Source organism: Manis javanica, chromosome 4, assembly GCF_040802235.1.
Source record: "Manis javanica isolate MJ-LG chromosome 4, MJ_LKY, whole genome shotgun sequence".
Lineage (NCBI taxonomy): Eukaryota > Metazoa > Chordata > Mammalia > Pholidota > Manidae > Manis > Manis javanica.
In genome coordinates, this window is record NC_133159.1 from 20,562,495 (window position 1) to 20,590,259 (window position 27,765).

The 27,765-nt window shown below is 54.7% G+C and overlaps 1 protein-coding gene across 12 annotated transcripts in view; it reads right to left on the reverse strand.

Moving 5' to 3' along the window:
- AHDC1 (AT-hook DNA binding motif containing 1) overlaps nt 1-22,773 on the reverse strand; it is a 65,103-nt gene extending 42,330 nt beyond the window's left edge. For 3 of the 12 annotated variants that reach the window (XM_037017831.2, XM_037017837.2, XM_037017835.2), the window contains exons 1-2: nt 22,310-22,686; nt 21,976-22,070 (exon numbers count right to left, since the gene is read on the reverse strand). The gene's annotated coding sequence lies outside the window, so the exon portion shown is untranslated. The other 9 variants (XM_037017838.2, XM_073233466.1, XM_073233469.1 and 6 more) reach the window with 9 other exon arrangements.
- Nucleotides 22,774-27,765: the final 4,992 nt, after the last annotated feature.

The window sequence follows — 27,765 nt, forward strand, 5'->3', positions numbered from 1 at the left end:
TGTAAAATCCTCCCACATCTGCCCCCCTTCCCACCATTTCTTCCTTCATTCTAGAATCCTCGCCTTAACCTTAGCAGTGAAGATCTCAGGCTCTGGAGCTGATAGGCCCAGGCTTCCATTCCAGCTCTGACATTGGTAAGTCACTCCACCTCTCTAGGCTTCCTCAGTTTCCTCATCTGTAAAACAGAATAATAATAATGGTTCCTACATCACAGGACTTAACAAGATCATCATGTGCTTCACTTTGCCCAAAACCTGCCCATAATAAGCATTTAATTCTAGCTGCTGTTTTTATTACTATTGATCATCTAGCTTGGTTCCATGGATAGACTTTGGAAGGTCTGTAAACCTCATAGAATTTTAACCAAAACTTGTCTGTATTTTTCTGAAGAGAAGGCCCAATGGCACCTTAGCCCAAATAGTAAAAATAAGTAAATAAAGGAGGGGATGTGTGTCCTTTAGTTCAATCCAAATGAGGAAACAGAGGCACACAGAGAATAAAGAACTAGCCCAGCATCCCTGAGAAAACGTGAGGCAGGCCCAAGGCGAGCACCCAAGAGTATCATCTCCCAGGCCCCAGTCTTTCCCCTAGTCCACGCTGTCTCTTCCATCTGACCCCATCATTTCTGGTCTGCTCAGCTATGATAGCTCCCCAGTGGCTCTCACCTCCAAATGCCTCCACTGAATCTCCTCCACCTAGTGCTAGATTCATCTTCCTCACATCTCATTCTCATGACACTGGTGTCCCTGCTCCAAAACCTTTAATAGTTCCCTACTGCTAACAACAACGTCAAGGCTGAGGGCTTTAGCTTGACATTCAAGAGACTTCCCAGTCAGCTCCAGCCCCTGCCAGCCTCCTCACTGTTCCTTCTTGTCTGGCTGGTGGAGCTTACTTCTTCCTATCCTCTCCCCTCCCCATGGTCTCCATACCGCCCACACACTCACTCCGTTCTGGACAGATTCTGCCCCTTTGCTCAATCACACAGTGTCTCAGGTCCAGCCTGCTGCTCCCGCTCTGCCCTCGGGGTTGCCCCTGAGTCCAGCCACTCTCAGAACTCACCCTGATCAGGCCAGCATGGGGTAGGCTGGCTGCAGCTCTGACTCTGGGGGGCAGGCCTCTGTCCTGGTTCTCCCACTCGGCTCTATCCCTGGACACTGACCCACCTCAGCTACTTGCCCATGTCCTCTCCCATCAGCCTCTCTCTCCTCTGTCTCCTAGACTTTCAGGAACAACACTCCTCTTGGCACAGGGGGGGTCAGCTGGTATAGCACTGTCCTCAGAGTCATGACTCCTGGGTTAGATTCTTCTCTTGGAGCCTCAATGTCCTCATCTATAAAATGGGGACAGCAGTATCTACACCTTGAGTAATTCTCTTGAAAGATAAATGCCTTATAAACTGGCAGGTGCCTCTTCTACAAAAACCTGCTATATAAATGCGACTAACAATAGCCTCCATTCATAAGTTTATTTAAAACCACAACAGCTCTGCAATCCTGGCATTCCCCAAGCCCCTTTCCTGTTTCATTTTTTTCCATGGCACTTATCAGCATCTAACAAACCGTATGTTTTACTTATGTTTGTGCTGTCTGCTTCACCCTCTAAATGTAAGCTTGCTGAGGGCAGGGTTGTTTTTTTTTTTTAATCTACTTTGTCCTCTGCTGTGCCCCCTTGAAACATGTGCACATGGCAGCTGAGGCACAAAGAAGGAATGAATCAAGCGCTTACTATATGCCAGGCACTGTGCTAAGCACTTCTCACAGATGATCTCATTTTAGGAGATAGGTACTTTCATTATCCTTCATTTTGAAATGAGACCTCAAGTGACTTCCCTGATTACATGGTAGGAAGCAGCCTGGCTAGGATTTGACTCCAGAGCCTGCTCTCTGGAGCACTATGCTCTACTTCCTGTCCAGATGGGGGGTTATTTCTATTTCTACATTAGCCAAGGCTCTTGAATCTGTCACCCTTCCTATCTCTCTGGGGCTGTCACTCTCCTCATGCCCCTGAGGCCACCAGTCCTCCAAACCCTCATTCTGACCTCTCTCCGCCATTTCCTCTCAGCCCTAAGCCATGCTGTTGGTTCTCACCTCAGGGCCTTTGCTGATGGTGTGTGCCCCTTCTGGAACGTGCCAGCTTCCCATCTCTTTCAACTCCATCCATTTCTCCAGACACACTTCTTCTGGGAAGCCTGCCCTCCAGGCTTCCCTCACTCACTTCCCTGAGCTCATGCCTTGTTCACTGCTGGGAAAACCCACTGCAGCTCTGGCTCTAGGAGGCAGGCCTCTGCCCCAGCTCCGGGCACCATATGCTGACTTGGCCTGTTCCATTACTGATTCCTGAATCTGGGGGCCTTGCCCACTTCTGTTCTTCTCCTGACCAGGTTTCTCTCTCTTTCCTTTGCTGGATCACTGCACCCACCCAACACCATCTCTTAATCAGGGTTAAAAAGCTCTGTGATTAAGAGCCTGTCTTTGAGTCTCAAACTTCAGCTCCACCCACTACTAGCTGTGTTTCTTTGGGCACATCACTACACTTCTCGGAATCTGTTTCCTGCAAACTGGGGATAATACAAGCTCCTGCCTCATGAGCTAATGTGCCTGGCACACAGTAAGCACTCAGTAAATACCAGCCTGTTAGTCTTTCCATAGCATTTTATTGTGCTGCTTATTCAAAGCCTGAGCCTCCTCTTTTCCACCTCCTCTACTTCAGAATAAAATTGATGATAATAATAATATCGCTAACATGTATTGACCGCTTTTTGTCTGCAGCAAGGAGAAATATACCAGGTAACTGGCAGGTGCTCGATTTACTTATTGAATAAATGAATTAACTAGTTTAATTCTTGTAACACCCTATGGGGGAGCACTATTATTATACCCACTTTACTGACAAGGAAATCAAGGCCCAGAGAGGGCACATGGACTCATCATGGTTGGGCTTTAAACCTAAGCAGTCTGACTCCAGAGGCAAGACTCTCATTGCCCTCCTCATCCCCACTATTTCCATCCTCATCTTCTCTAATGCCAACTCCAAGATGGGACCCTTTCTCCTGACGTTGGACTTTAGCATCTAGATAGATGTTCACTGAGCCCCTGTTCCAGAGCCTAACTGTGGCAAATTTTATCGCATTTGATCCTCACAAAACCCTATGGATTCAGTGCCATTATTATTTCAGCTTGACAGATGAGGAAACTGAATCTCAGAAAGGAGTCAAGGTATTTAGGTCACACAGGTCTCAAAGGCCACACTCTTTTAACATGCTGTTTTTCTCCCACTGTCTAACACAACTGTTGATAACTGTTCACACACATCTGCCTTGTTTTTCCAGTCAGTTAGGCAGGAAGCTCTCTGAGGGCATGGTCTAAGACCAACCCTTCCACGTCCCTCTCCCGTGGCCAGCACTGCAGTGCTATGGGCCATGCTCCGCAGAGGCTGCCTAACTGCTGGTGCACCTCCTCGCCAGGCACACCTGGCGCTCTGCCTGCTTCCCCCACAAAACAGGTCTTGATCTGTAGGCTACATCTGCTCTATTAGACTTGGGGTTGGCAAGGGTAGGGCTGGATCTTCTCTTCTAACTAGGCTAGAGGCTCTCCAGAGATGCTCCCATCTCACACTTACAGCATTAAAAGGGCAGGATAGTATGGTGGTTCACAAGGACTCTGGACCTCAGTGTTCCAGTTCAAAGGCTGCTCCACTAGGTACTGGCTGTGTGACCTTGGACAAGTTACTTAACCTTTCTTAGCCTCAGTTTTCTAACACATAAAATAAAGATGATAATAATGGAGCTGCTATAATGATTAAGTGATTATCTTTTGTAAAGGTAGAAGGGTGCCTGGGACATGGTAAATACTGTGTATGTTTGTTAAATAAAAGTAGGGTTCCACCCAGCCATGGAAGGGTCCCCCAGTAGGGTACACTGCAAGTGACAGAGCAAGCCCCAATCCTAAACAGACAACTGAAGACAAATAGGGAAATGAAACAGGTGGCAGAGACCTCACACCTTGGGAAGCCCCTTGTGGCAGGGACCCACTCCTCCTTACCCCACATCCTGGAGAACCAGAGGACCCCATTTCCTGGAACCATCAGTCTTCTGACCTAATCCCCCCTACCCTAATGCCCAAGCTACTTTCCCTCCCCTTCCTCCAACTGTTAACTCTTTCCATTGCAGCCAGACAGATTACAGCCAGAATTCAGGCCCTGCTTCTCTTAGTTGCTGTGTGTTCTTGGGCAAGTCACTTAGCCTCTCTGAGCCTAACATCCTCATCTCTACAGAGGATACTCCTCCCCTGAAGGTCTGTCCTAGAGATTAACTAATAACTGAAACCATGCCCATAGATGTGTTCATAGGTGCTTGGACATACTAGTGCCCTACTGGCCTGACCACAAGGATGGGCATGCATGTTGTTTGGGCCCTGGGGTAGGGAATGGGGCTGCCACTAAAAACTGATTCCCACTTTAAAAGTTTGCTGAACAGTCCCTAAGCACAGCTACGGTTGCAAACCAAGCTCCCTGTCTTTTAAACCACCACCCTATGACATTAAAATACTGTTTATTGGGGGTAGGCAGGGCCTCGTACTAGGCCTCTCATCATCAAGTTACTGAATCTGAGGCTCTGAAGCAGACCTGAAAGGAGAGAAGGGAGAAGTGGGAGGGACCACAAGTGAGCAGGGAGGAGAGGGCTCCTCTGGAGAGGAACCAGGAAAAGTGGAAAAGACGACCCCGGGTTGAGAAGGCAAAAGGGAAAAGGGACATGCCCCCAAGGCCCTCCCTGTGCCTCACAACTAACTCAGCAATCACCTGGCCTGACCTTCCAACCCTCTGAAAAGGAAGAGGAGCCATAGGCAGCAAGTTACCATAGACAATTACCCGTCGTTAATTAATTAAAATAAACAGCAAATTAAATACAGCAAAATTTAAATAGCACAGGAAATTAATTCTCTACCAGCCCCACCTCACAGGTAAGATGCTTAAAGGTCCCCTTGCAGCTAGGATCCAGGGCAGCTGGCAGGGAGTCACCAGAAGCAGCCTTATACCACAACTCCTAGCAACCCCAAACATTACTGGCAGAACCCAATTACCCACCGGCATTTACCTGCTCTGCCATCCTGAGATTGGCCTCCTGGCTCCTCACCCCTAGGGGCCTCCAAACCCCAGGCCACATTCCTGTACTCAGGTCCTATTCCTCCATCAGTAGGCAAGAAGGGCCAGGGATTGGGTACTGTGCCCTCCTGGCTACACCGCTCATCTACGACCAGAGGGCTAGGGCAGGAGGGAAGAGGGGCCTTGGCCTTCTCTCCTGGTTCCCTCTGTGGCTTGGGGTCAGATCCTGGTAAAGGCCCCTCCCTTCCATACCAAGCTTCTAGCCCCTCATTCAGTGCCCAAAATCTGACTCTGGGAACTCCTCATTTGCTTCTTTCTTTTGCCCAGAATACTCAGGAAGAAAGCACTGCTGAGGCCCAGAATCCCAGGCCAGAAGATGCCCAACAAAGGTGGCTAGACCAACCCCTAGGACATAATACCAGAGGTCCCTCCTACATAAGACTAATCAGAGGGAGGAAGATGGGGATTAAAGGGCGTTATGATTAACACACGTAATGTAGGGGGGGGGTCATGGGGAAGGCAGTATAGCACAGAGAAGACAGTGACTCTACAGCATCCTACTACGCTGATGGGCAGAGACTGCAATGGGGTGTGTGGGGGGGCGCTCGGTAATATGGGTGAATGTTGTAACCACAATGTTGTTGATGTGAAACCTTCATAAGATTGCATATCAATGATACCTTCATAAAAAAAAAAAGTAAATGAAGCAAAAAAAAAAAGACTAATCACCTCATCTCACAGATAGGGCACCTGAGGCAGAGGAGGGCAAGGCATTTGTTTGCGGTCACCCAATAGTTTGGAGGCAGAGCCCGGAAAGAGTCTAATGGGCACATTCCACACCACCACCAAAACACGGGATTTCTAGAGCGCAGCTCAGCTCCACATTGATCCCCTCTCAGCCTAGCCACCAAGGCCTTACCTCCATAATCCCACCCCAGGACTCCCCCTTCTTGTGTCCCACAACAGCTGGATTAGACCCCTCAGCCTGCCTGCAGGCTGTAGTTCACGTGGGTCTCTCTACCTGGAGCTCCTTCTCTGCCTCTTCAAGTTTCCACCGGTCTCTCTAGGGTCTGGCTCAATGCTAGTTCCTCCGAGATCCACCCAGATCCATCACAGGTGCTGTTTCATCCTCCTCTAGCCTTCCAGGGTGCTGGGCCTCTACTCCCATGCCCAGCCCTCTCTGTTGTCTATGTGAGCTGGGTCTATCAGATGTGAGAGCTTTCTGGAGCTGCAGACCACTGTGCCTCTGGGCCCAGCCACTGGCACAGTACCCAGCACTCAGGGGGTGCTCAGTAAATCTCCTCATCTGATGTCAGCCATGTCCTACTGATGCCTGACAAGAATGGTTATCATTTATTGAGTATTTACTATAGGCTTGGCTCCTGCACCATCCCATCCTCACAAGATGGACCCAGCCCACAGAAGTCCTATGACTTCCATGAGGTCAGCTCCGCAACCAGAATCTTACCTGTCCTTGCTCATAAATGAATATCCCATCCATTCCACTCACCTCCTCTAGGTCAGACTACCATCATCTCCCACCTGTAAAACTCAAGCCTGCCTCCAGTCTCTCCCTACACTGTCCTGTCACTAAAAACTCCCCATGCCTCCCTGTGGCCCCCTAGACAAAATCCAAACCTCTAATCATAGCATCTAAACTGTGACATCTGGCTTCTGCTCTCTTTGCAGCTTCTCCTCTAGTCTCTGAACATCACCCTCTTCCCCCAGGACATTACCCCTGATTCACTTCCAGGCTTTGCGTATGCTGTTCCCTCTGCCTGGAACACCTTTCCATATCCCATATTTTTCCTTATAATTCCTATGCATCCCTCCACACCCAAGATCCAGGGTTACCTTACCATCTAGATAGACAAGAAAACAACAAACAAAACTGATAGCTCTATGAGTGAAGGACCTGCATCACCACAGTATCCCCAATGCTTGACCCATAATCAGTGCTCAATCAACATTTGTTGAGTGAATAAATGAACGCTCCATAGATAACTGTTGACTAAACAGAAATGACAAAAGAATACAAGGCTACATTATGCAAGGCTAGAGGTGGAGGGGAAGAGACTGAGGCCAGACTGGCCAAGGACAGTGTGGAGAACAGTGACAAATACTCTCAGGGGCTGCTCTGCAGCAGAGCTAAACTCTTGGCAGAGGGAGTGTTTGTGAGAGACAGAGGAACGAAAGTGATGGTGTGAGGGAGGTTCTGAACGTGTGCACATGCATGCATGCATGTGAGAAAGTGGTAAGGATGTGTGTGTGTGTTGCATTTGTGAGTTCATCTGTGAGAGAGGTGAGGAAGCGTGTAAAGGAGTGCATGTACGTGGACTGGTAGGGGTCTGGGTGAGAAGGCGAGAGTGTGTGTGAAGGAGTGTGCTACATTTGTGCATGGGTCTGTGTGAGGGGAGGGAAGGGTGTACGCCATGAGGTTGTGGTATGTTAAGTGAAGACGCTATGCGCATGTGCTGGATGGACACTGTGCATGTCTGCTGGGGCTGGTGACTGAGACAAACAGGAAGGGGACACCTGATAGGGGTGGGTATGGGGATGCCGTGAGCCGTGGCAGGGGAGGTGGTGGGCCTGGCATTATGTCTAGTGGAGAGGTAAGGTAAGAAATGGCAGGGCTCTGCTGAGGGTGTGGCTGCCATGGCCTCAGCCACAGGCCCAGTGCCAGAGGTGGGGGCTGGCCCTGGGCCCAGGGTGGGGGGCTCTGACTGAGCAGAACATTCCTCAGAGTTCTCCCTGGAGCCACAGGCACCAGATTACCATGTCCCCAAGCACGGAAGTCAAGGGGGCCCAGATGTGTGCGCACCTTACATCTGTCCACAGCAAATCTCTGGGCATTTATTTGTCTTTGTCTGTGTCCGGGTGTGCACGCCTGTGCTTGTGTGTGCACTGCTGGCTGTGTGTCTGTGCCTGTCTTTGTCTCTGTATGTATCTGGGCCTTTGTCTCCGTGTGTGGCTGTTGGTCTATGCCCATCCGCATGACTGTGTCTGGGTCTGTGTGTGTCTAAGAGTACCTGTGTCCATGGGTACTGTGTGCCCTTCATCTGTGCATGTCTAAGTAGGGCTGCAAGCATCCCCCAGGGCTGCCTGTTTGGCGCTGTGGGTCTATATGCCCTCAGTGTAAGTGAAGGAATGCTGTGCCTTTGAGGCTGTGGGTCTCCATCACAGTGTATCTAAGTGTGAGTGTGTGCTTGTGTCTGTGTAAGACTGTGTGCTGTAGTATGGAAATGCTTATGTGTGTCTGTGGAATGTGCTTGTGAGACCAAGGCTACGTGTGTATCTGTGCCTCTATGGGCATGTGTGTGTGTGTGTTGGGTGTGAGGGGTTTGTCACAGACTGGTGAGCAAGTTAATCTCAGACTCCGTGACACGTGGAATAAAATCACGCTCCCATAATGGGATCATTCGTCTTCCTGTCCAAGGAGAGAACCAACTCTTCACCCTCCACCCTGGAGGAGCCAGTGGGGCCAGGGCCTCCATCCAGGCCCTTTTCTGGCCTCAATACCCCACGGCCACCCCTCCTCTGCCACACCAAGCCCATTCTGCCTCTAGAGTGCCCTGGTGCCCACTGCGGGCTGGGCTCCAGGACATGTGACCATGCCTTAGAGGCCTGTCCTGGGCCCCCCCACAGCCCCACCCACCGCTGAGGAGGGCCCTGCCCCAGATGGGAGGGGAGGTGCAGGAAGGAATCTTTGGGCCCCTCCTCCTCCCGGAGGGGAGGGATGAGCTGCAGGCCTGGCCGGGATTTTCCATCTCTCAGCAACAAGATTCCTGGTGAGCAGGCTGCAGGGTTTGGCAGGGTGCCTGCTGGAGACCCGCCCTCACCCGCCAGGACGCCTAGGTCCCCAGGGCCAAGGAGCAGTGGGTTCCCTGGGGAGCTGGAGGGCCCTAGAACTCCAGCCTACCCCTGCCCAGGCCTGTGGGAAAGCCAGACCCTTCCAGGCTCCTGCCCCACAACCAAAGATGGCTCCCCAGGCCTCCCAGGCAAGCCACCACCCTTCCTCTCGCCTCCCCTCAGCCTCAGCCGTTGTTTCAGAAAGCCACTGCAGGCCAGCCACCCAGTACCACCCATTCCCTGCCTGAACCTCAGCACATACCCAGCCTGGGTTCTAGACCTCACCTCTGGGTTTGAGGGCTCCCAAGGCCAAGGCTGTGCTTCTCATCCCATACTGGGGCTTCTGAGGACAGGGCCATGTGTCCTGCAGGGGCAAAATCCCTCTTGGTCTTAGCACTCCTTCCTGACTGAGCAGACAGTCACCACGAGAGGATTTCAAACCCATGGCTGGGGAAACTGAGGCAAGGAAGCCCTCTGCCCTACCTACCACTACCTCTGCCCTACCTACCACTATGAAGCCATATTCTGCAGTCTGGACATACAAGGTCTTAATCATGCCAAACAGCAGTGGCTGCAATTCTTTCTTCCTATAAGGGGTACAGTTTCAGGAAGGGGGTGAGCATCAGTTAGAGGGAAAAGGGAATGAGCAGGTGGATTCCCTCAACCCCCAACCTTGAATGAGCAGCTGGAGAGCAGGTTTGGTAAGACATTAAGGTCAAGGAGGGGAATTGAGACATTCTAAGACTTATGAGCCCAATTCTTCTCCCTAAATTCCCCTCCAAGACCCCAGCCTGTCCCTCCAGAGTCATGCTGTGGCCCCAGGCTAACGTCAAGGCCCTAGCCTATCCATCAGCTGTTGCCAGGGAATTTCCACCTCAACAGGTTCCAAAGGGAGGGACTCAACTGACATGAGGGGCCCCCACTGGTGGGGAGAGAGCATGGCCCTAAAAAGGCAGCCAAGAGTCCCCTGCACCCTCCCAGGAGCTGGGGGTTCACAATCTCCAGGAAAGAAGCTTAGGCTGGTAGGTGGGGCTGAGAAGGAGGTGGCTGCCCAGTCCTGGCACCACACCCAGTCCTGCCCTTTCAAAAGGCCAAGAGATCGGGGATCCGGTCACAGGGTGTGTGACCTTGGGTCACTGCTGCTCCTCTCCAGGCCTTAGCCTCCCCCCAACACCATGCAGGAAGTGTCTCAGGTATCCTAGGTGTACCCCTCTCCAGCTCAGCTCCCTCAGCACTGAGCCCTGCACTCTCTCTAGTCCAGGGGTGTCACCTAGAATCTGGGTGATGGGCTGAGGCCATAGCAGCTACCTCGAGGAGTCCCTGAACCAACTCAAGTCAAAACTGATGATATGGTGATTACCACTCTACCATACATCCATTTTCCAGAAGAGTGAAACTGAAGCTCTAAGAGAGGGTCTGGCTCTGCCCCAAGACCTGGGTTTTATATGGTGGGGTGGTAAAGAAAACAGGATCTAGGGACAGAAAACTAGGATTAAAATTCCAGTTGCACCAGAAGTTTATGTGAAGTCTCTTGCCTTCTCTCAGCCTCAGATTCTTCATCTGTAGAATGGGTAACAGTGCCTCCCTCCTACAACTGTTGAGTTGAAATGAGAAAATGCATGTAAGGACTTGGCAAATTGTAGCAGGTGCTTGAACAAAGGTAGCTATCATCATTGTGGGTAGTACTAACATAAACCCAAGTGGCCAGGGGAAGGAGAGGGCAGGTCCTGACCTGGCTGGAGAATATAGCTCATCCTCAGGCCAGACTGGGACCCCCAGGGCCTCAGCTTAGCAGAGCCAGCCAAATTCCTCAAAGCCCCCAGCTGTCTCTCTCCCTTATTTGTTAAAGGCCTCTCATTAGTGAGCGTGGGCACCTGCCCTCCACATGTAATAAGCCTCATTAGTATCTTAGCCCCAAGCTCTGTGCCCAGAGTCTATGTGTGTGCACACACGGGAGGGTGGGGGGCTGCAACAGGCCACCAGCCAGGAGACAGCATCCTCACCAACCACACCCCCTGCCTGTCATCAGCAGGGCCCATCACCACCCAGCTTGTCACCTGCCTGCCTTGCACCCGCACCACCTGTCACCCACCCAGCTCATCACCTACCCAGCCCATCACCTGCACCACCTGTCACCCACCCAGCCTGTCACTGGAGCTGCCTGACAGGCATCTGGGTGGGGACAGAAGATGGGGAGGAGAAGACCACAGGGGTGTGGAGCTGGGGGCTCCAGAGACCCTGTAGGACCCCCACTTCAGCTCAGCATCCTGCAGCATTGCCATGGCAACCTCTCAGGCGCAACCACTTTCCTAAACATCCCCCGCCCCCCCAGGCCCTGCTCTTAGCTGAGCTGAGGCTGAGAAGAGCCTGAGTGACAGCAGAATGGGGCAGGAAGGAGGGGTTCATCAGCTGGTTGGCCTTGGCCATCCTTCCCTCTCTGGACTCGGTTACTCCATCTGCAAAATGGAGGAGTGGGAATGAGTGAGGCCCCAATAGAGCCGGCCATCCCTCTCTAGCCTGGATTGGCTGAGCCAGCTGCCAGTTAACCTGTGAGGGCTGGGGGGTGTGGGACAAAAGGACAGGGGTTTCTGGGCTCTTCCACACTCTGCTCCTGGTCCAACCCAGAGAGGCTAGGCCCCTGGCCCAAGCTCACACAGCAAAAGAGGAGGAGCAGCATGGAAGGGAGAGGGGCTCTGCCACGGGACAGCCAGCTGGAGACGCCACACTGGGTGACCCAAGGTGACCGGGGCTGAGTTGGCCCCCACCTCTGAGCTGCATTATTTATAAAATCCAGAGCTAAGCAACAGCTGCAGTGCTGCCCCTCCAGGGGGCACATGCCACAGTGGAATGGAGAAGACAAGGTGCCTCCTCAGGGAAGGCCCCTGGGGTCCCTGGCTCCCTCCACAGCTGGCTGGGGCTGCAGCTGAGGTGGGAAAGGGGCAGCAGCTCCATCCTTCCATCCAGTCCCTCTCCTCTCCACTCCTCCAGGCAGGCAGCGACAGGATTACTTCTGCATGACTGCCCACTCCATGGGGTTCCAGAGACCCTCCTGCCTGCAGCAATCTTTAAAATTCCTCCAGCCCAACCTCGCTCCCTTTCTCCCTGCAGTGAATGCTCTGGCGTCTACCGCATTGTGCCTGCCACCTCCAGCACCAAGCAGGCTGGGACCCAGGTTCCCGGCATCCATGGGCAAAGGTGGACTAGTTCTCAAGGTGTAGCCCAATGTCCCTCAGAACCCTCTGAAGCCCGGGCCCTGGCCCACCCCCTCAGAGCATGGCTCAAGCTAGGGTCAGGCATGCCAGCTGTGCCAAGGCAGATTGGGCACACACACATACAAATACACCGGGTGGGTCTTGGCATGCCTGGCCATGTCCTCTACTGCCAGAACCTGGCTGCTCCCACCTCTGCTCTGACCCCCTCCCTACCTCACCAATCCCCGCTACCCACAGGGTGGGCAGACAGCTGGGCCAGGCCAGCGCCTGTGGCTCCCCAGGGTACAAGAGGCAGGCAGGAGATCGATCCACTGAATTTTTTAAGGCTCTAATGGAGGCTGCATCCCAGGATTGGGGCCTGGGACACAGGCAATGTCTTGGGGACCCCGCCCTCAGTACTGCAGTTGCTTCCTCTGTCAGGTCTTAAGGGTCAGGAGAACCTTTCTGTGAGCCTTGCCCCAGCATGAGAAAAGGCATGAATGGCCTCCGGGGAAAGAGTGAGATTGCAGATGGGGGGCTGTAAGCAATACCCGGAGGCCCCCCCAATCTCCCAAGCCCTAATGCAGGCAGAAGCAGCTCAGCCTCTAAATCACTCCCCTCATGCTGCCCTCTGAGGCAGATTCTGTGCATCTGTAATTAGGGGGTGGAACAGATGGTGGAGATTCCGTTTAAAATCATGCATCTAGTAAAGTAACCTTCACTGTCGGAACTGACTCCCGGGGAGACCAAGCCCCGAAGCCTGGATCTGTGTGGGGGGAAGCCTATCAAGCCAACACCTTCCCCATCTCTGCCCTGAAACCCCAGGCCCAACATCCCTCTCAGGTGAGCCAAAGACGGGGGTCTGGCAAGCACCTGAGGAAATGCAGGCTGGGGGCAAGTCCACCCCCTGCCCTCCACCCACCCCTCCACACACGCACATACCTGCCAGGGCCAGGGCAGGGCTGGGTACTGAGAGTTCTTGGCTGAGAGAGCAGGGTGACCAGGTGCCAAGAGCCCCCAAAGAGGCCCCAAACCCCCAAAGCCCAGGCCAGGGTGCCCAGAGCACGGGGTCTTGGGTGGGGCAGCCTTGAACCAGATGTACAGTCTCACTGTCCAGGAATGAAAGGCCTGGGGCAGTGGGGGGTGGGGGGTGGAAATGCCTCCCCAGGAAGAGGAGGCCTGGGAAGAGGGGGAGGACTGGGCAGCAGAGAGAGAGAGAGAGCACACAAGAGTGAGCAAGTGTGTGTACAAGGCTGAGGACGCCTGAGTGAAGGCCTGGGGGAGGGGGACAGGGAGAAAAGGTGGGGTGGGGGAGCTGTGATGAGGAGTGCACTGGAGAGAGGGTGTGCTGGAATGCGGAGGGGGAGAGGGCTGCAGAGGACTCGGGAGGGATCTGGGACAGGGTGAGATGGGGGGTGCAGGGAAGGCTACTTGTAAACTCTGAGGGGTGAGTGGGTGCCAGGCTGTGACTGAGCTCAGGCTGACTTGTTTGCGGTGAGTGGGGGGTCAGCGTCAAGAGGTGTGGGGCTGTCCTTGGCCCTTAGATGGCCAAGGAAGGCACTGTGGTCGGGGCTTGCTGGGGACAAAGAGGCAGAACAGAGGACTGCCTGTTTGAGGTGGCACTGGGTCCATGCGAGAGTGTATGTGAGCATCTGTATGCACGTGCTGCGTGCCTGGGAAGGTATGAAAAACTGGAGGGACATTATGTGTTTAGAGAGATACCAGAACTGAAGACAGTATGGCTACAGGGGGTGTTCTAGTCCCACCCACAAACTGTTCTAGTCGAAGCAGCATGTGTCTGTGTGATGTGGGGGAAGGCTGTGTGTGTGGAAAGGTGTGGAGACCTGGCTCGGTGTGTCTGGGGAGGTGCTGCTGGGCTGCAGCTGGGGGAGATGTCAGGGCTGTAGGGAGAGTGTGTGCACAGCGAGGTGCTGGTGCTCAGAGAGTCTGAGTGTGTGGAAGGTATCAGGGCTGTAGCAGGGTCCTGGGTGTACCTGGGAAGGTCTTGGAGCTGGAGAGTGAGTTGGTGTTTGAGGATGTGGTAGAGCTGTGTGTGTGTGTTGGGGTAGTTAGGGATATACTGAGGGTCATAAAAATCTGGGGTTTGGGTAAGTGCTGGGCCTGTAAACATATGGTAGGTGTGTGGTGGTCATGTCTGGGAGGGCCTGTGGGGCAGCTGGATGGCAGGAAGGCGTGGGTCTGCGAAGAACTTGTGTCTGTGGAAGTTTGGGGCTGTGTGTTTGTAGGTGGCAGTTGTGTGTCTAGGGGTGCTGGAACTGTGAGCATCGGGGAACAGTTGTATATTCAGTGGGTGTTGGGGCTGAAGCTGGGTCTCTGTGCTGACACAGGAAGGGGCTGCAGGGTGAGGGTGGGTGCCCCTCTGGGGAAATGAAGGGCAGAATCTCCCTTTGCACAGAGGCCGGACTGGGGGCTGCCTGCCCACCCACAAACTGTGTGCGGGGGTGCCAAGACAGGCAGTCCATCTGTCTCCACCAGTGCCCAGGCCTGAGGAGCAGAGCCGCCTCCTCACTCCCTGGGGGGCGGCAGCGCATCCCAACCCACCCATCTGCCTTCAGATGGTCGAGGCAGGAGCCTCCACAAAGCTGCCTGGAGGGCATCACTGTGTTTGAAGAGGCACGGGCTAGGGGGTGGGGGAAACTGCACAGCAAACAGATCTCATGGAGGCTCTCTTTGAAAACCACTGACGCCAGGAGAGAGGAAGAGGGAGGGCAGGGGCGGGTATGTCTGTCCTTGTGCGTCTGTGTGGGTCAGTGCCCAACTGTGAGCCTTGGAGCCCCTTCACATGTGTCTGTGCTGATGGCCTCTGTTCAAGCAGCATCCTGGCCTTGGAAACAGCCCTTCAACCAACCCAGGCTACAAGCTCACCGCCTCACACAGGCAGCTGCCCCCTCTTATACACACATTGCCTACGCTCACAAACAGCCCCCACACCTTCACATCTGCATAACCCTGCACCCTCACACACATGCAGCTCACCCCCAGGGCCCTGTACCTTCATGTATATGTACCCATTACATACAACCCCTCAACTCTGCCAACCCAGGTACACACACACACACCTGTCACATATATATATATGTACACATCTGACAAGTAGCTATCACACAGGCACCACACTCTTGGATCTCCCTGTCACACCCATACCCCATCTCACATATGCTCAATCTCTCTCCCACACACACAACAGGCATTCACCATCTCTTATACCTGTACATACGTGCACACACACAACCTCACCACACCAACTCTCAAGACGGCTCTGCCACACCAGCCAATTTATCTGTGTCCTGGCCAAGCGGGCTCCCACCAGCTGAGAGGCCCTCCTGTCTCCCCACCCTGCCCGCTGGGCAAGAGCTAGGAGCATACCAACCCCAACCCCACCGCAGACACCACTCCCTGCTCCCCAACACTGATCTTCACTTACAGAGAGAAAGAACCCTCTTTTGGCTCCAGTGTGACTGCTACTGCATGTGCGAGAGTGTGACTGTGTGTGCTGACATGTTCTGAGACCCCATGATGAGGCCTGTGTGTCACAGCCTGTATGGGAAGCATAGGGACATGTTTCCCAGTTATGCCAGTGAAATGGGGGATGAGTGTGAGGAGGGGACTTGTAGGTCACAAAACGTGTGTGTGTATGAGGCAAGGCCTGTGTGGACAGATATGAGTGGGGGGCTGCATTTATAAAGGAGACACATACCAGTAAGTGGTAAGGATGATGGGACATGGGACAAGAGGCATGTCCATTTGCAAGCAGGGGTCAGGACTGGAAAACTGCTCTCAGCAACTCCCTCCTGCTACAAAAAGGGCAGGGAGGAGGGGTCTCTGGGCTGCTTTTCTCTCGGTTTCTCCCTGACCTCTTTAGCAGCTGGAAACTGAGCTGGGGGTGGAAGGAATGGAGACTTGGCTGGCCTGGGGGTTTGGGGAGGGAAGCAGGAGAAAACACCTTCCAGATTCTCATCAAATCCCTATTTGTGGTTTGTAGCCTTAAGCCTCTCCTCTCTCTCTTTTCCCCTGTCTGGGTTTCCCGCTTTCTTTATCTTTTCCTGTCTCACTCACTCCCCCATATCTCTCCTTCCCCCATCTCTGTCACCTTGTCTTCCTTTTTGAATCTCCATGTCTCCAAGTCTCTGTCTGTTTCACTCTCCTCAGGCCCTTCCATTTTGGGGACTCCTCTTCTCTCTGCCAGCACCTCTGTCCGTCTCTCCCAGTCCTTGTCCATCTGTCCGTCTCTCTCCCTCTGCCTGTGTGTGGGTGTCTCTGTCCAACTGTTCTACCACCCATCTGTCTGGTTGTCTGTGTTAGTCCTTCTAAGGGGGCCCACTCCCTCCCTAAGGCACCCACCCCCAGGTCAGCAAAGGCCTCTCCTGGTTCAGGGCATGGGGTGGGGGTACAGAGTTGCAGCTTCTGGAAGCTTCAGTAGCAGCTGGGCTGAGCTGGGAGTTCGGGCCAGCCAGCTGCAAAAGCGGCCCCTCCCCTGGGCTCCCAGGCCAAGGACCCCAGAGCAGAAAGAGGAGAGAAAGCAGGGCCTCACTACAGCTGAGTTTGTGTATGTGTGTGAGGGGGGAGGCAGGGGACCTCACTTTGCCTCCACTTCATCATTCCCCCCAAAACCAGGCCCTGCAGGAGAGGGATATTCAGTGCCTATCTTCCTTACCCCCAGTCAATGGAAGAGACACTGGGATCCAGAAGGGAGGCGATGGGAGATGCCAGGCCTTGGGGGAAGGAGGAGCTAGGAGCCATAGTTTCCGGTCAGCTGTTGCTGGGGGGGCTCCTTCCCTCTTCCCTTCCAGGCAGTCCCTGGGGATCGCCCCATTCTAGTCCCAGCTCCAGGCATGGGGACCGCACAGGCAGTTCTTTCCAGCTCCCTCAGGGGCCATTCCCACCTCTCAGCTACCCCAGAGCCTCTGATCTATAGGGACATGGTGGGATCACACGAGTGTCTCGCCCCTCCCCAAGTGGAGGTTGGTTCTGGACAGGTGGGGATCTAAGCCCTGTCCAGGCACTGGCCATCCTGAGAGGCCCCAGGTAGCCCACCTACCATTGCCAGACCAGCACCACACACACACACACACACACACACACACAGCGAGCCCCAGTAGTCATGGTCACCACCCCCACTCACCCGCCAACAACTCAGAGGTCTCAGCAGGGAGCCCTGCCCCAGAGACCTGCACCTTACCCTGCACTGGTGGCAGGCTCCAAGGGCGCCCCAGCACAAAGCCAGCATCCGGAGATGGCATCCCTCGACATCCCCCAGGCAGCTCTGTCCCTCCCACCCCAACTCCCTCTCCAAGAAGAGCTCACAATCCAAATCTGATTATGGATGGGGAAACTGAGGAAGGGATGGGAAGACACAGCCATTCTTCCTGAGACCCCTGCGTGGGATCATAAGTGAGGAATAGGGAAAGAAAGGGACGCTGCAGGGGCAGAATCTGGCTTCTTCCTGACCTACCTCGGGCAAAGTCCATATTGGCTGCACCCTCTGCACAGCCCTTTCGCTGGGCCAGGGCCAGGGGCTGGCTCCCTCCCTCTAGAGCTCTCTTTGCCCCTGGCTGCGTCCCCTCCCTCTGCTTGCTTCTGAGCAGCCCTCCCTGCCCTCACCCTCCCAGCGCTGGCTCTCTCATCCTCAGCTCTTGGAAGCCTGACTCACTGTTTCCCCTCCTCTCTCCCCTCCCTCTCTCTCCCGGCAGCAGTGCCTCCCCCTCCCCTGGGGGGGCTCTGGCCACAAGGGTACCCGCCTGCTCCTCTCCCCAGGCTCTGGCTCCCCTCTGTACCCAGGAGGCCCCCTGCAGCTGTTCCAGTTCTCTAACTACAGAAAGGTGAAGGCAGAGTGCCTAGGTCCCAGGCTGGGCCCTGCCAAGCATCTGCGGCCCTGGGCAAGTGGCTCCCCTCTCTAGATTTGGATTCCCCCTGTCAAGCAAGTGGGGGTCCAACTGAATGAAGTCCTGGCGTCTCTAGGACTCTAATGTTCCCCACCTTTAAAACCTCAGTGCTGCTAGGCTTAGAGCACCAGCGGCCTGTCAGGCTCCGTACCTGCCCCGCCCCCAGGTCCAAAGACCCAGCTCTGTTCCCAGACATCTGGAGAAGGCAGAGGGGAAGACGCTGCCCTCAGGCAAGAGCCTTAGTCAAGTGACCCCGGGAATCAATCCCCCTGTCTCTCTCTCCATTCTCCCTCCTCCTGTGGGAGTCTTTCCCTCTCTCTCCCACCTGTCCTCCTCCCTCTTTCCAGAGACATATCCTTGTCTCTTCTCTAAACACAATCCCAGCATTTGATCTTGGGGGAGAGGCCCTCAGTGCCCACATTTTGGGCTGTGGGGTAGGGTTTGGCATATGTCCAGGCCATCTGGGTCCCCTGGGCCCCACCTCCAGGGGCTGTGATCAGGGTTCTTCTCTCTCACCCCCTCATCATTGGCTTCTGTCACCATCTCTCCCTCTCTCCACCTAGCATGCGGTTGTCTGGGTCTCTCTTCTCCCCACCTTCCCCATTCTCTCCCCAGCTCCAGCTGTCTCCCTGGGTGGGGGGGCATCTGCTGGCATTAGCAACAATGTTACCCCTGCTTCCTCCTGCAGTCCCCAGCTCTACTCTATCCTGGCTCCCCCCTCACTGCTCTGTCCCAAGAGATCCAGGAGACCCAGAGACAGAGCTGGGCTCCATCCCATAATAATCTGCTTGACCTCACTCCACCAGCCCAGAAATGTCTGGGCATCTGGTGCAAAGGCATGGCACCCCTTAGTCTTGTGCGGCTGGCACAAGAGCCAGAGCTCTGTATTCCACAAACCAAAAACCAAACAAAAAAAGAAGTTGACCTGGGGGTGGCACAGAATGGGTAAGAGGGGAAATGAAGGCGACCAGGTTACCGTGGAGAAAGGCTCTGTCGACTGGGGAACTGAAGCAAGAGGAGGGAGTGGCTCTTAGTGTTCCAGCTTGATCTAAGAACAGGCAGTATACCTTTGGACCTCCACCAGTCCACAGCAAGCCCCCGCACTAAAAAAAAAATATTCTGCCAGGGACACTTTGCCCCTCAAGCCTCCAATACACAACAATCAAGTGGAGATCCCATCCTTTAATCTCCTTTGGGATCCAAGTGCAACCGCCCACAGCAGACCTCCACTTAGCTCAGCAGGGGGTTCCAGAAGCCTCCCTGCTCAGTTCTAAGCAGGTGGAATGGGGGGGGAACAAGGCTCCTCACCTCCGATGTCCCCATTACCAAAGGCCCCACCAAGGGCTGGGGAGCAATGCAGAATAATCCTGGGATCCTCATACCCCCAAACTGAGAGGCTGCGTTGACCATCCACAGCACCTGGGGGTGCTGGGACTCCCTGTCCCTATGACCCTGCTTCAGACCCCCCAGTCCAGCAACCATCATAAACAGCAAGCACTTTTTCTTTATGACACCAAATTTCTCCAAGCCCAACAGCGCCTTCCATCACTACCTCAGCCATAGATCACATTAAAAACTCACAGAGGGCAACTTAAACACATCACATTTGTTTCTCTCTATATTATTTCAAAAGTAACGGCATTAAAAATGGATTTTACTACAGAAAATAAATATCAGCACGTGGGCTGGGAGCCCAGGCAAGGCGAGAGAGCCCACCAGGAGAATGAATGTCCCTGAGGGCTTGGGCACAGCTTAGGCACTGACCAAGGAGGTGGCTGAGAGGCCAAACTACAGCCGGGGATGTAATGGGATGACTGGGGAGGGGGCAATGCCTGCCCATCTAGGCATCTTCCCCAATACCAGAACAAGTATGACAAGGATCGCTGGTTTGGACTGGTGTCCACTGGCCCCCAGAGCTCATGCCCTCACTGATCTTTGCAGTCTTTGAAGGGTGGGAGCTCTGGGGCAAGAAGTTCCCCAGTCTCTGGGGTTTATTCCAACTATTGACACAGCAAGAAAAAAATGAATTCAACTTACTATCCAGTTTGATTTTCCATTGCTATAAAAATAAATATACATCTATTCAAAGGAGGTAGATGACAAGTCGCATATACATGCCACCTGGGGGGTGCCCCCACAGCTCACCACCACAACCCAGCCTACACTCCCCCCAAGCTGGGGGTGGGGGGTGGACAGATTGGTAATCTTTCACTCACTGCCCAGCTCACTCAGCTACACACACCGTCCACACGGAACAGGAACAAGCCAACAATAGAAACACCCCAAATACTCCTGGCAGGACTCTGCTCAGGCTGGGCACATGCCCCCGCCCCGCCGGCGGCAGCGGACAAAATGTGGCCACCCTGACCCGGAGGCAAAGCTTGTCCTCACACCCTGAGCTCTGCCCAGGGAGTTGGGGCCAAGTCCCGCCTGACACCAACTGGTCCAGCGGGAAACGCCTGCCCAGCCAGACAGGCACAGGCCCCCAAGGGTCTCTCCTTGTGCTCAGGGACCAGGTTGGTGCAGCCCGGCCCTGCCTCCCAGGGTGACGCCTGGGCCCAAATTCAGCTGGCCCTGCCAGTCAGGCACTGGTGCAGAACGGAGGGCACCAGGCTCAGCCCCTCCCAGTCCAGCCCCAGGGCCCCCAAGCTAGGAGGGAGGGGGGACTCCCCACCCCTCCACATCTGGCCCTGGCCCCCAGGGTCTGCGGTAGAGAATTCCCGCCCCCGCTTCTCTCTCTCTCTCTCTCTCTCTCTCTCTCTCTCTCTCTCTCTCTCTCTCTCTCTCTCTCCTCCTGCTCAGTGCCCGTTGCCCGCCTCAGGGACAGCCCCAGCTCCCGCCTCCGGCCAGCAAGGCCCACATCCTTCCTCCCTCATCTGGCCCCATTGCCTGGCAGGAGGCTGGGGCGGGGGGTGGTCAGGCTGCTGGGGAACCCCTCCAGCTCCCATCACTCCTCATCCCCAGCCCCCGAACTCTGGGTCGCTGTCCCTTTTCCTGTAGAACAGGAAACAAGGTTATTTCCTAGAGTCAGAGCCAGCCCCCTGCCCCTCTGGCTCTGCCCGGGGACCAGGACCCAGCGGAAGGCGTTCTCAGCCAGAAAACGGAGGGATTCAGCAATTCACCCCCAGCTCCCAGCCCAGGGGGCTGACAGCTGTCACTCAGCACCCCACCCCCTGGGGAAGAGGGGGCCCGATTCAATCTGAGCCCCAGAGGAAACGCATTGATAGGCATTTATTTATTTATTTATGCAAAAGTGAGCCGACTTTGTTCGCCAGGTAACCGGGCACGCGGCCCAACCCCTCCGGCCCAAGCCGCCCCCAAATCCCTCCTCCGCCCCACACCCCCTCCGGGTCATTAGGTCCCCGCCCCTCAAATCCCAGAGCACTAGCGGAACCTTGGGATTTGGGGGTTGGAGGGGAGGGGTTCCTCCCTCCGCAGTCTCCCCCTTTCCCAGCGCCGTTCCTAAAATCCAGCCTTGTTCTCCGCTCCCACGGTCCCCTCTTCATCCCCCCACCCCCCCGCATTCTCAGCAAGCTGGAGAGCAAATTGCAGTTTTAAATCCAAAGACGGAGGGAGGGGGAAGGAGGAGGGGGTGCGCGGCAGCGCTGGGCGCGCACCTCGCCCCCGAGCCGGGGGAGCTGCGGGGCGGCCAGGAAACCCGAGAACCCCCCCTCGCCGCCCCCCCTTCTCGTCCACCTCCCCCTCCCCCTTCCCGGCGCTGCCTGCCAGGCTTCGAGCCGAGCCCAGCCGAGCCGCGGGCCCCGGTGGAAACAAAGACCGATCGCACCGCGGGCACCGCAGCCACAGGGTCCGGCGGACCGGACCGGGGTGCGCGGAGGGGGCGCGGGCCCCCCTCTGGTGAGCTGCACAAAAGAGCCCGGCCGGCCGGTTCCCAGCGGGGGTCTAGGGCTGGGGAGGAGGCGCTACTCACCGAAGTGCTGGGCTGCCGACTCCGTGGGTCCGAGGCAGGCGAGGGGCTGTGGGGGGCGTCTGTCGTCCGGCGGCGGCAGCGACGCGGGCGCCTGGCTGCTGGGGAGAGGAGTCGTGGAGGAGCCCTGAGCCGCCCGCGGTTGCTGACAGCATGGCTCGCGCCTCGGCTCACATTCTCCGCCGCTAACTCCGCTGGACACGGCCCCTCGCTCCCGCGGCACCCCCACCCCCCGCCCCGATCACTCCTTCGCTCTCTCTGCGCCCCCCTCGTCCCCCCGCCGCGCACACACTCTCACAGCCCTGGACACCCCCGCCACTACCCCCCCATTGCAAACCTGGGAGGGAACGCGCCCCGCGTAGTCCTCCTCCTGCTCCTCCTCCTCCGCCCTCCTCCCGCCCGGTCTCTCTGGCCGTCTGTCTGTCTATTTCTCGTTCTCTCTGCCTTTCTCTGCTCTCCGAGCTGGGTGGGAAAAGGAAATGAGGACAGAAAGCAGATGCTGGCTTTGGGTGGTGGTAGCTGGATTCCCTCTCTCCCTCCCTCGTCCTCCTCCCCTCCCTCCTCCTGCCTTCTGCTCTCTCCGCTGCGAGCGGGGCTGAGCGCAGCCTGGCGGGTGGCTCGCTCTGCCCGCCCGCCTGCCCGCCCGCCTGTTTGTCTGTCTGGTCTGCCTCGCTCGCTCCCTCCCTTCGTCTCTCGCCCTCGCCCTGCCTGCCTCCCTGCCTGCCTCTCCGTCTCCGCTGCCGCCGCCGCTGCCTCTGCGAGCTCGCCTTACCTTCGCAGCTCACCATCCGGAACCCCAGGGGGGAGCGCGCGCGCGGCACGCCGGGACTTGTAGTCCCCGCCCCGGCCGCTCGGCGCGCCGGGCGGGCGGGGCCGCGCCGGCTTCCCCGACGGCGCGGACCAGAGCCTGCCGGGACCCTGCGCAGGAGGCTGGGGACGTGTCCTAATTTACCAGGGGGTACAGGTTCTCCCCAAAGATTAGGAATGTTTCCCATGTTCCTGTTGCCCTGTGGGGAGCTCTGCCTCGAGCAGAGGTTGAGGGTGGGAGCGAAGGGGCGGAGTCTAAGAGTGGAAAGAGGGTCGAATAGGGAAATCAAGGAATTAGCCAAAGGACCTGCGACCTTCTGGGGCGTCCCAATTAAATGCGAGAGGAAGAGGGAAGGACCAGCCCTCTGAATCTGGAGACCGTCTCCCTTTCTGAAAATATTCCCCTCTGAGTAAACAGCAAGAGCATGTGGAGAGAGGGTTACTCCAGAAACCTCAGAAACCCACCAGGGCTTTCTCCTCCCTCAGTAACACCCCCTGCAACCCATCTCAAGCTCCGAGCTCTGGGTTTAGCTTCTCCAACGCCTAGTTTTCCTAGAAGTCCAAGGGTGGTGAGGGCATACAAGTTCTGGATATCTACAGATAGCACACGAACACCGCTTCCTGAATTTGACTGATCATTTTCATTGTGTCAAGAAGCAAGATTCAGATTGAGCAGTTCAGAGCTCCTGCTGAGGCCAGGGAGCTGGGCTCAGCACTTTCACCTACCTCCTCCTCAGGTCACATCTGCTATCCAGCCCCTGGCTCTGGCCCCCTGCCTGGCCTATCCCCACAGATGGGAATGTGCCCTGCCAGGGCCTGGTTACTGAGGGGCGGTAGCTGGACAGCCCACGCAGGAAAATGGCTGCTGCTGCCATTTACTGGATACCACAGGGCCCTTGAATCCTGCAAAAAACTGGTGAAATGGTCTGTTACCCTTTGCATTTTAGAGATGAGGACACCGAGGTCCAGATCCTCCAAACTGGAAGTGGGAAAGCCCAGCCAGACCAGGGTTTGGCTGACTCCAAAGCTCACTATTTAACCTCTGGGCCATAGCAGGGAGGTATGACTTCCCAGGTCTCTGTCTGACCTTCACTTTCAGTGCCTGTGTGTCCTCCCTTGGCACTTTAATTCTACAAATGTTAACTGAGGTATGCAGGGCTCACTGGGGACACAGAGATGAATAATGCATGATTGCTGTCCTGTCCTGGGTATCTAACAACACCAGCCCTGACTGGTCCTGCACTAGCCCCACTTCATCTGTGTGTCTGACATTCCTTTGCCCCTTGTCTGTTAGCTTTGTCTGCCTTGCTCCATGTCTGAAGTTTCTCCAGAAGTGCCTTTGTCCTTGGCCCACCTGTTTCTGACTCTTCCTTTGGCCCTGCAGTGATGGCCATGACAAAGGCAAGTGGTGGTGGCATTTCTCCAACTGCAGCTTCCTGTCACCACCTTCCCCACACCTCTACCTTTCCTAAATCCCTCTGCTAGGACAGTCTGGAACCCCCAGAGGGCAAAAGAGAAGAGGTTCTGGGGGGGTCACTCTACTGGCCTTTTGGGGGGGGACACACAGCAGCAATGGGAGAAGTCTAGGGTTCTAAATAGTACACCTATTGATCTGGCATCCTGGGGCCACTGGCATGGGAGTAGCTTCTCCTTTCAGGCAAGGGTTGAGTTCAAAGATTTATTCATTGAATGGGAAGTATTATGAGGTCAGTGGTTAAAGTCGTTAGGGGCCCTTTCAGCTCCTAAATCTGAGTCTAAAGTTAACACAAACAGATGAGGCTTTGGCATCTTGCCCTAGCTGATCCCCCATGGGAAAGACTTTAGCACTGGGGAAGGTGGAAGAGGCCCAGGTCTTCTTTTATACCCCCAACTAAGACACATCCTTACCCGTTAGGCTTTGCCCCTGGCCATGAAGAGCCCACCCAGTCTGAGTCAAGTTTCAGGATGGAGTTGGGTGGAGTAATACAGGATGGCTTAGGGGAGGACAGGGAGCCCCAGGTACAATGGGATGTAGAGTTTGGGAAAGGCATAGGAGGGGAGAGGCTAAGTGATGAAGTACAGAGAACAAGGTGAGGCTTTCCCATGGCTCCATGAGTGGGAGGGGAATGAAGATAAGTAATGTTTTCCAAGCATGGCCCTCTCCACCTCAGGCTGCTTTAGCTGCCCCCTCCCCAGAGAGTGTGGGTGCTATTGCCCCCAAGGTGTTGGGCATCATTAGAACCAAAGCATTAAAGGGTTTCCAAGTCATTTGGGCGCTGGTCTTTCTCTTGGAGCCTCACCAAATTGTGTTGAGTTGGGGGGCCTCCCCAAACTCAAGCAGTCTTCCTGTGGGCTTCTGCTGCCACCTAGTGTCTAATCTCCATGCCTGCTTCAGCGGTTGTAGTCCAAAACAAGGCTACCCTGTCCTTAAAAATGGTGTTGGGGTTACCACAGGCTGGGCAGGTAGTTGTAAGCTCCCCTACAGAGCAAGTTTGAAGGAGGGAAAGAAGAGCCTGCATCATCCCTTTCTGTAGGCAGAAGGTTGTTTAGCTAGATTATAGGATGCAAAGGTGAGAATCTGGAGGGAAAGTTGTGGGTCCTAGGGGTTTGGAGCCCATGTGGAATAGAGACCAGACAGGCTTGGTTCTGGTTCTTTTACTTGTGTGTCCTTAACCTGAGTCACAGGTTCCACATGTGTAAAATAGAGGAGTATCCATTCCCTGTGTTACAGGCAGAGCTTTACTGAGCACATGGATGTGAAAGCACTTTGAAAATTGGTAAGGGCATGCTGAGGGATTATTAAGTCATGCTAATAATAATGACAATAAACTGAGAGGTCACAGAAGTCTTGAGCTAGGCCCCTGGGGCTCAGGGGAAGGGCAGAGTAAAGTGGGCCTTGGGTAGGGACAGGAGCTGCCTTCCCTGACTACAGAGGTCCTAGGGCTGGTCCCCCTCCTGGAGCTTCCTCAGGGAAGATGTGGTTTGCTAGAGAGTAGTTCAGCCTAGTCCACAGAAGGGGAAACTGAGGCCGAAGAGGTTGAGGGCCTGTCCTAAGTCATTGAGTTACAGATCCCAATCAAAAGGCGCATTGGACTGGAGCCATTACGGCCTTGGTTTTCCCCTCTTCTGGTTGGGAACAGCTTGGAGCTGGGACCCAAGAGACCATGGAAGCAGAAAGCCCCCCCACATTGTGGTACAGTGGGAACTAAGGCCCTCAGGCCCCCATTATTCCTCCTCCTGTCTGGCCTCTCTCCCTGCCTGCAAGTCCTCCCACATTCCTCCAGGCAACAGGAAACCCCAGCTGCAGCCCAGACTTCAAACAGCTCCTCCCTCTGGGCAGGGGGTGTGGGAGGAGAGGCCAGAGGCCAGAGGGCAAAGGTCAGCTTTGTTCCTACCGGAGGTGGTGAGGGACCCCGGGGAGACAGAGGGGGGGCAGGGTAGGGCCCTTGACAGCCACCCTGTGTGTGTGGTGTGTGTGAATTCCTGTGTCTATCAGGGTGTGCATGGTTCTCATTGTTGGTCTGGGGGTAAATGTGTGTCCTCAGTTTCCCTTTGGCTCGGGGACCTGAGTTGTGCATCTCCAGCATATATCAGTACATGTTTGCTTGTCTGTGGGTGCTCAGCCTGGGCCCCCAGTCACCACGTACTGATACGTTTGGTTCACAGGCCAGCTCAAAGCTGTGTATCTCCTGTGAGTGTAACCTGGTATGGTTTTTTGTGTCCAAGAGCAACGTCTCTCTTCCATCTCCTCCCCTCCCATCCTGTTCACCAGAGGGTTCATTCTAAAAAGTGAATCTGACTTTTGATACTTCCTGCTCAAAATCCTTTAGTGGTTTCCCATTGCCCAAAGGTTAGAATCCTAGTCTGAGTGCATAGCAGACAAGACCCATGCCTTCTTGGCCATCTTCATCTTTAGCCACTAACCCCTCTCAAATTTTACACTCCAGTCACACCTGTCTAATTGTAACTCCCTAAACGGTCCCATTTCCTGCCTCTGAGCTCACTTAATTCTGTTGAGTCTGGAATGCCCTCTCTTGCTTCTTTACCAAGCAAACTTTTGCTTATTTTGTAAATCTCTAGTGAAGCAACACATCCACTGAGAAGCCTTCCAGACTTCCTCCTGCCCGATTGAGTTCAGACCCTCCCTGCTCTTCTGTACACCTTGTATTGTCATTTTCTGTGTGTGTGTGTGTGTGTGATGAATGGGGGGGTCTGAAGTGGACAGCTCAGTCCTGGAACAGTATGATCCAGGACAGCTTCACCTCCAACAGGCCTATGACCCCCAGATTTCTTCTGACTTCTTCACAACTCAGGGGCCATACCCCTTGGTTTCTGACCCTCCTTCCCCTTGACTTGACTTTCCAACCTTCTTCTTCCATGCCTCATCTGCACCCTCAACCCTCCCACACGTAATTATATGCACTTGACTGACTTGGCCTTGATCTACCTCTGGGCCTTTGCACATGCTATTCCCTCACTGGGAGATGATCTCACCCTCTGGCTGCTTCATCAGGCAGACTTTTCTTTCACATCCTCCAAGAAGTCTCCCTTGGCTTCCAGACTGACCTTACCCCTAAGTGTTGTAATTGTTTACTGTTCTGCCTCCTGCACAGGACCAGCCCATAGGAGACATCAGTAAATGTGTGCAAAATTAATAAATGACTTGGTTCTTTTACAAATACAATCTTCAGTATATATGGGGCTACCCCAGACCCTTATCTGCACCATGCCCTCCCTGAGCCTGATTCAGGATTAGCATTATACTTTCCCATTGCTGCTCCATCAAATAAAGGACTGTGATACAGAGGGATGCATGAGACTGAAGTCACACAAACCTGGGTTCAGATCCTGACTCTACCATCCAGCTGTATGACTTTGGGCAAGTGTTGTAGCCTCTCAGTCTTTGCTTCCTCTTTTGTAAACTGGGAAAAAAATCACACCACTTCTGCACTGCCTTGTGGTGAAGATCAAATTAGATGATGCATGTGAAATACTCAGCATTAGTCA